The following is an 8,089-nucleotide window of genomic DNA, read 5'->3' as shown; positions in this document are numbered from 1 at the left end:
AATGACAGAGACTGACAGTTCTACTGCCCCTCTGACCGTCACAGAGGGTGTTGCTGGGGTTCTAGTGGGTTCTGCAGCTAAAGGTGGACTGTTTACAGGTCAATCATTTCATTCAGAACCTCTGCATGTTCTACAGAGGTTCTGCTCCAACAGGATCCCAATCGGAGAGGAAGTTGTGACTGTTCCATGACTGCAGCAGATCTGCATGTTCTGGAAAAGACTCAACCGTCTGTAAAGTGTTTCTGTTCATCTGAATAAAAAGTTGTAAAGAGTTCCTCTGTTCTCCTCTCAGTCGTCACACAAACAGCAGAACCTCCAGGAAGAGGAGAACCTCAGGAACTCTGTCTGCATTTCTGGGAGGAACTGAAAGTCACATCTGAGGCTCCGCCTCCAGGAGGAGGAGCTTCCTGGAGGAGCAGCTGCTTCCTGTGAATAGTCTCCAAGACTGACAGGTTGTGGGTTCAAATCCACTGTTGAGTTGTAGCAAAGACTCTAAATGGGACTAAGTTTCTGCCTGTTAGTGACCACAGAAAGTTCTGGAAACAAATCCCCACATGGACATAATCATGAACAGACATGAATGTGATCACTGAAGATCCAGGAAGAGAACTGGACCAAAGCCTCTTTCAGGGAGATCACCAATGTGAAAACTACACCCAGCAAGAATTCAACAATGTGCTTCTTATTGACTAAACCAGGGGTTCCCAGACTTTTTCCAGAGAGGGCCACATGACGTCTCAATTCTCTGATGGGGGGCCAAGGTCAGTTTGAAACAGAAAAAGTGTGACAATCGGGCCTAAATGTAAACTGAAAGCCACACATAACCACATTTTAATAACCCAATCTGATAACAAATAATCCTCTCTGGGTTCTCCACCAAAAATAAAAAAAGAAGAAGAAGAAAATATATAATAACACTATTTATGAAACTAATAAAAAACAAATACTCCTCTCTGGGTTCTTTACATAAAAAGTCAGGAAATATAATTGATTTGAGAAAATCAATAATGACCAACTAAATCTCTGTGGTTGTTCACAGAAATAAAGTTTCTGTTATTCATCTACAATCTCAGGTAAATGTTCAACATCAGGTGTAGAGTAGAATCTCCTAAATGACTGATGTGAACAGTCTCTGAAGCTTTCTGTGTTCTTTCCTTATAATGCCTATAGACACCACTGTTAGTTCTCTCTGATCAACTTCCTGCATTCTGGATCAATGTTCCCCTTTGCTAACCTTTTTGTCATTTTTCCATTCTGATGGGGGGGGACATTCCAGTTCTATTACTTACAGACGCCTGCTCTACCCCCCCCCCGCTGTCTAAAGAGAGTCCACAACAGCCTTTATCCACAGGCTGCTGAACAGTCCCTGCCACCAACTGCGCCCCCCCCCCCCCCATCTCCTCATCTGAGAACACTGTGAAACTGGACTTTGCATTGCTGCACATCAACACCAAGCTGCTACTGACTCAACATCTGTGTGCACTGAATGGCTTATTTATTTATTTATTTGTATTCAATCCTTGCTGTGTTTCTTTTTCTACTGATGCTGCACTTTATTTATTTATTTATTTATTTATTTATTTATTTATTGGGTTTTTATGTAGTGAACTTTAGTGACTGTTGATGCTCCAAATGCAATTTCATTGTTTTACTGACAAAGACAAATAAATGAATCTTCAAATCTTCCGGTTTTGTCTTTGTCCTCACAGATCAGTGGTTTCTTGTCGACTGCTGCCACCTAGTGGCCAAAACAGAATCCTTCCAGTCTGCTCCTGTGTCCAGCTCTCCTGCTTTTGGTTTGGCTTCCACTTTTCTTTCTGCATCTCCAGAATCCATCCCAGCAGTGACTTTTTCTCTGCAGCAGCTGCTCCCACAAACACCTCATTTCACTTCCTCTCTGTTTGCTGCAAACCTCACAGCTACACACTTTCCTCACACATGTTGTGTGTTTGTCCAGACCTCTTTGTCAGCGAGGTCATCTGTAAGCGAGGTCCTCTGTGTCACCAAACTGTAAAAAGTGTTGAATTTCTCCAAGAAACAGAAAATTACTTAGAATAAAAAGATCCAGAAAATGATTTTGTTTGATGTTTAAAGAGTTTATTTGTGTAACGGAGCAGAAAAGAAGGATTTGTGTCTCAGATCACACGTGTTTTCTGAAGATGATGAGGAAGAGGAGAGGATTCTGTCACCTGCTGGAGATGAAGATGATTCTGGATCCTTCAGAAGGAGGAGCCGTTCCCGCTCAAACAGCTGCTTCCTGTCTCTACTGCTCATGTGCAGAAACTTTGGTAATCAAACAGTGAAGTGGTTCCAGAACCAGCAGGTCCAGTTCAGATTTCTGAAGTTCTCATTGATCCTTTTGACCTTCCTCTGCTGGGAAGGCCTGCAGTTCTCTCTCCTTCTGTCCTCGACCACATTGGTCTTCTTCTCGCTGTCTTTCCTGACATGTTTGGAGGCTGTCTGGCCAGCGGTTCTCTGCAGAAACTTCTCTGAGGACAACGGCAGAGCAGAAGTCCAAACAAACATTTTCATCATGTCCGTCTTCAGAAAAACATAAAAACTAACAAACATCCATGGAGGACAAACAAACCCTGGTCAGCCCAGGTTGACCTCAGTCAAGGTCACAGATGTTCTGATGGAGTCAGAGTGAAGGTCCATGGTTCTCCTCTGGATGCAGGGATGAAGCTCCGCCCCCTGCAGGACTCTTGTCATGTTCTTGAGGCAGTTCACGGATGAAAACTGGTCTACATGAATATGCGTAGAAAAAGGGGGAATAGTTATGTGAAATTAACACAGATGTATCACAAATGAACCACGTCAAAACCACAGAAGAAGAAGTACGAATAAACCACACAAAGAACGCATAAACCTGCACTTCATTGAACTTCTTTACTTTGACGTTCAGAGCACTAAGCAGAGATCACTTCATCATCGTGGTCAGCGCCCGCCGTGGGCCCTTGAAGGTTTGTTTTCATCAAACAGTTGGAGCGTCCTGCCTCCTCCTGCTAGGCGCCATCTACCGACAGTTACATGCATGCACTGTGGTTCTGCATGCCTGTCCAGGCTCTCTGGCAGCAGGTATGTGCCGATCTATCAGTCTGGCTTAAGGTTTCAATCACAGCTTCACCGTCACTTTGTGTGCTTGGTGACATGAGTGCCATCGATGTAGAAGGAGGATTAGGCTCTATCATTTTCATAACTCTTTTATTGCTAAAAAATCTATTTGAATAAACTGGAAAAACAATAAAATATGAATGTAAGTCAGAAATCTGCTGTTTGATCAGATCAGCTTGGAAAAAATGTCAGCCCAAAGTTCAAGTATTTTAGCAATGATCTCTCCTTTTCTGTGATTTCTGACAGATCCTTCAATTGTTTATGAGTCTCTTTTAAAAACTCATCTTTACTCCGGTGAGCAGATCTAGTGGACCAGCTTCTCGTTGCTATGTTGATGTTTTTTTATTGTGTTTTATTGTTTAAAGGTTTTATTTATATTTGATTTTGTGTTCAGCACTTTGGTAGCTGCTGCTTTAAAACCTGCTAAACAAGTAATTACTCCAACTGATGGATCTCTGTCCGTCCGTGTGCGCGTGCCCGTGTCTGTCCAGGTGAGATGACTGACGTCATCTCCAGAATGAACGAGAACCTTCTATGAAATGCTCACCCAGGATTGGACCCCTCAGCTGTCAATCAGGAGACCCCGCCCTGGTGTATAAAGCGGATCGGCTCACCTGAGAGTACAGGTGTTCCAGGAATCCTTCTGATCGAGTGCGCAGCTGAAGCTCCGACGATGGCGCTCCTCGGTTCCGTTTTGTTCCTCGTTCTGCTCGCTTCCTCCGTGTCCGTGTCCGTGTCCGTCGTGTCCTCGTCCTCAGGTGAGACGTAAAAAAATGGCGTAAAATCGTTTGAATGTAGAAACGGCAGCGTTTGACGTTTCTGTCGGTCGATGCGGAAGTGAACGCTCGCGTTCCGCGCGCTGTCGGAATCTGTCGGTAAAATGAGAGTTTTGTTCCTTCTTTATGTAAAGATAACCAGAGATTGATAAAATCCTTTATATGTTCCTTAATTCCAGACGTTTTAATAAGGCTGTTATTAAATCCTTCACTTTCTCCACCTTTCACAAACAGAAACATTTTCTGCTTTTCTGTCTTGTTTAAACTCCAAGTTGGTAGAAAAAAAATCCAGATTGATAGAAAAAGAAGATCTGATCACTGTTGAGGTTGATGTACGTTTGAAAACCGAGAGACGTTCTGAGATTGATTGACAAGTTCAACAGCCAATCAGGACACAGAAAACAATCAGATCCATAATGGTGAGGAACCACCGTAGCATTTCTACTTTCATGTCTACTCGAGCGGCAGGTCTGACGTCTCCTTCTTTGAGGCGATGTTCGTGGTCGTCTAATGACCTCTTCACCATAACACAGTTGTAGTTTTTCTGGTTATCTGTCAGACATGATGATGGCGTGCTGACGGTGAACCACATTCTCGTGGTCCAATCCCTTTGCAGTGTTTGTCCGGAAAGAGACACCCGTCAAACCTTGTTGGCTTTCCTGTCTCCAGTTGGAGGTCTTTGACCGTGTGATGTCAGAGCGTTTCTGGTAAAAGTGGCGCGTCAGTCGGTCTTAAGCTCCTCCCCCCTTGTCTTGCTGCCTCGTCTGCTGCTGGTGATAGTGGTGGGCGGATCCATCCCAGTATTCATAGTATCAGTACCAAGTCTGTACCGCTGTTAGCTTGATACTAGCGGGTGAGATGTATGTTGACACTATGGAAATAATTCAGTCGCAATAATCAGAAATGCCCACAACCTGTTTCACAAATACACAACTGTAATTTTATGCAAACGTGCTATATACATTTAGAAATGCACGTTTCACAAATTCACACTAAATGTTTCACAAATGCACAACAGATGCTTCACAAACATAATTTTTAGCTACTGACAGATAATGCAAATTGTTGAACCTGCATTTACTTATTTATTTATATACGCACCTGCGTCCCAAATGAATACTATGAATAATTACAACGCTGTATTCTTTATTAACAAATAACAGTAACAACCAACTACTAACTATCTAACTCATGAACTATCAACTAACTATATAGGTGTTGTAGAATGACTATGGGTTTGCATGTCAGTGCGCTGCGTGTGTAGGAGGAAGGAGTGCACACAAGTGTTAAAGTCTAAGGGGCCACTTGATTTGGTTTGTAAATGCACATTCTGCAGTTCCCATGATCTGTGAGTTCATATCACCTACAAATCCTGTTTGTGAAGCATCAATTGTGCATTCCTGAAACATTTCATGTGTTTTTGTGAAACACAGCATTTGTGTGAAACACAACATATGCATTTCCAAGTGTATGTAACTCGTTTGCAAGTGTGTGTATTTGTCAAACAGGTTGTGTGTATTTGTGATCATTGAGACTGAATGGACTCCATAGGAAACGGGTCGCTGGACTTCCCTCTCTTCTGTCGGTGCAGGGCGGGCTCACTTTTGTCTCCCCCCCCCCCCCCCCCCCCCTCGTGCTCGTTGCGCTGACGGCGATACTTTTGGCGCCCGTTGGTTCCTTTTTTGGCGGCGTTCTTGTGTGTCCTCCTTAAAATCGTGCTGTCATGAAATGCAAAGAAACCAGCTAGTTATCGGCTGAGGTTCTTCAGTTTTTGCAGAAAGAACAGGAATAGCAGAGGATCAATGACGTGGATCAACCCCCCCTCCATGAAGCAGCAGAGGAAACATGAACTGAGAGGATGTTTGACCTGAAACACGGAGTTTGAGAGAGAAAAATGCTGAGATTCTGTCCTGGAAGAAGAATGTGTCTTTGTGACTAAAGCTTTAGAATGGGAAGTTTTTAGATTTCTACCTGTCGTTCAGCTTGTTGAGTATTTTAACTTCTTTTTTATACTTTCATTTCTCCTACAGTACTTCTTTGTCTTCATTTGTTTACTGTTTACACTTTTCTACATAATGTTTTTCTGGTAAAAGTTTAATAAAGTATTTCTATTTCATTAAAAATATTGTCCTTGTTCTGTCCAGGAGTTTAAACTATTTAATAATAAAAATGAACCTAAAAGACTGAAAATAAATGAAATTATTTAATTCCATGAATCCTCTGCCTTATTTCTGAACGTCTGGTTATTTCTGTTGGTGCTGGTACTGGCCTGTAGTTCTTTGGTTTTGGACCATACCATAATAGTCACCATCACAGACCTCAGATCAGCTCCTGGTTTCACCGTCATCATGAACCTCCAAGACTCTGTGGCTCAGTTTAGAACCATAAACCCAGAACCCAACCTGATCCCCGGTTCAGTGGGAACCCCAGCAGGAAGAGTTACAGACCAGAACAAAGGTGGAAGGAAGGAAGTAACCTTTTTATTTGGACAAGTGAAAACAAGTGTAGAATAACAAGACAAAAAATATATAACCAACACAAGTCCAAAAGGGGGAGAGCGAATACCTTTAGTCCTTACTTTCCCAACTAAACCCAGTACTCCCATCAAAGTCCAGCGCCCCCACCCAAGTGTAGACTCAGTTACAGCTGCACATGTAATATTTCCAAAAAACCCAAATGAATAAAAAAACATATTTTCTAAGTATGCGGATTTACAAATGTGGATGTTCTGTATTGTTTTGCATTTGTACATATTTATCAATGATCACATTTCTGTATTTTTTCTTAAATTCTTTTATGTTTGGACATTGTTTCAAGCATTTACTGCTTCTGTTCTACAACTTCACTTTACGTTCACTTTTTTTATTTGTTCGTGCTTTATGTATGAGAAATTTATTTTTTCCCCTAAAATTAATAAATGATAATATAATAAATAACCTTTGGATATTTGTCTGTAATATACGGAGCCCGTGTCCTGACATTAAGATATAAAAATATATCTTGTTCCCACAGATTATTATCTCGTTCGCACAAAATACTATTCCGTTCCCACAAGATACTATTGCGTTCCCTCAAAATACTATTCCATTCCCTCGAAATGATTAAGTCTTGCGAACACAATAATTATGTCGTTTGAACGCAATAATTAATCCGTTTGAACGCAGTAATTATTCACGTCATAAGTCATTCACGCGGATATGCTCTCTGTACGCCGGCAAAACTAAGCCGCTTTCAGCGGTAACTTCCGTGTCTCTGTGACCCATATTCGTTCAAAAAAGGAACATGAAAAACAAAAATGATCACTTTATTACCGTCTCAATGAATATAAGAAAAATATCAAAAGATTTATGATAACTAGGCTGCTTTGTCATACGATAGTAGTAGCCTAGCAGGAGCTATTTCGCACGACTTAATTATTTCGAGGGAACGGAATAGTATTTTGAGGGAAAGCAATAGTATCTTGTGGGAACGGAATAGTATTTCGTGTGAATGAGATAATAATAATCTGTGGGAACAAGATATATTTTTATATCTTAATGTCAGGACACGGGCTCCGTAGTAATAAACTGTTTTCTGCCTTGAATATTATTTGAGCGGTACAATACTCTACTAGATCGTAAAATTTGAGTAATTTTGATTCTATGAATAATTTATTTGTGTGCTTAAGATAATTGACTTTGTGTATGATTCGTATTGCTCTCTTCTGAAGTATTGAAAGTGAATGTTTTATAGTTTTTATAGTTGTTCCCCCAAACCTCTACACAATTAAAATATGGTAAAACCAATGAACAGTATAACATGTGGAGTGATTTGTGGTCCAGAACCAGTTTAGCTTTATTTAAGACAGAAATACTTCTGGATAGTTTAGTTTGTCAGTACCTAATATGTGCTTTCCAGGTTAGTTTGTCATCAATTATGACCCCAAGAAATGTATCAGAAATGAATGATGAAAAAATGAATGAATGTTTAATTTCTGCCTCCTTGGTTCTCTTTTTTAAGTAGTTTTTATAAAGAGTATTCTTTTTCTTTTACATGCATTTCCAGTCCTTTTGTAATCCATGGACACTGGAAATACTTAATTTTTTTCTTGAATTTTTTAACTGGACAATGTTTATCATACAACGAACCAAGTATCAGTAAAAATATTCATAAGCCTCGTCAACAGTTTCTTTTTGATAAATTACATCCCAATTATGCTC

This window comes from Oryzias latipes, chromosome 18, assembly GCF_002234675.1.
Source record: "Oryzias latipes chromosome 18, ASM223467v1".
In the NCBI taxonomy this organism is placed as follows: Eukaryota; Metazoa; Chordata; class Actinopteri; order Beloniformes; family Adrianichthyidae; genus Oryzias; species Oryzias latipes.
This window is presented reverse-complemented; position numbering follows the sequence as displayed.